Source organism: Brassica oleracea, chromosome C4 (genome assembly GCF_000695525.1).
Source record: "Brassica oleracea var. oleracea cultivar TO1000 chromosome C4, BOL, whole genome shotgun sequence".
NCBI classification, from domain to species: Eukaryota; Viridiplantae; Streptophyta; class Magnoliopsida; order Brassicales; family Brassicaceae; genus Brassica; species Brassica oleracea.
Genome location: NC_027751.1, coordinates 15868794 through 15869844, shown reverse-complemented (window position 1 = coordinate 15869844; position 1051 = coordinate 15868794).

Here is a 1051-nt window from a genome sequence, read left to right as displayed (position 1 = left end):
ACTCTGGATGACTAACTGGACGACCTTCTGGACGACTTACTTGAAGGACTTCTAGAAGACTAAACACTGGACGACTAACTTGAAGGTCTTCTGGAAGAAAAAAACATGGACAACTAACTTTAAGGTCTTCTGGACGACTTACTTGAAGGTCTCCTGGAAGACTAAACACTGGACGATTAACTTGAAGGTCTTCTGGAAGAAAAAACCCTGGACGGCTAACTGGACGACCTTCTGGACGACTTACTTGAAGGTCTTCTGGAAGACTAAACATTGGACGACTAACTTGAAGGTCTTCTGGAAGAAAAAAACTCTGGATGACTAACTGGACGACCTTCTGGACGACTTACTTGAAGGTCTTCTGGAAGACTAAACATTGGACGACTAACTTGACCAGTCTTTCCGGACCACGCTTTACATCCGGAGGAAAGCATGTGTGTTCCTCAACTTGCTGTCAAACACAAGGATATATATTCTCTGCGTATCCTGCAAACAGAAAATTCTTTGAGTACATTTGACATACAAGTGTAGAGATATGCAAACCAGCAGATGTTCCAGCAGCTATAGCATGAGAGCAAGGTATTTTCTCCACTGCATAGACACCACAATCACACTTTCCATGTTCCAAATCAACCACACAGTCCATTTTGCCACCTTTCACAAAGAATCGCCATCCATCAATTGGTTGTACCGTTCTTTCACCAAGTACAAGAGATGTTTCCCTTTTACTTTTTGACAATGTTATCTTGAAGGTGATAATAACATATTCCTCGGGTTGCCTAAGGAAACACCTTATCACACGCACTTTTAATGGCTGTGTGCCGGTCGGAGGCTATTACCAGAGGCTGCTCATCAGATACACAACTAGCCAGTTTTGTGAAAAACCATTCGCAAGAAGGTTCATCTTCAGCATCTACGATCCCAAAAGCCAATGGAAATATCTGAAAATTCCCATCTTGTGCGGCTGCGACTAACATAACACCTCCATATTTCCCACTTAGGTGAGTCCCATCCACCACAATGACCCTTCTCTGATACTTAAAACCTTTGATAG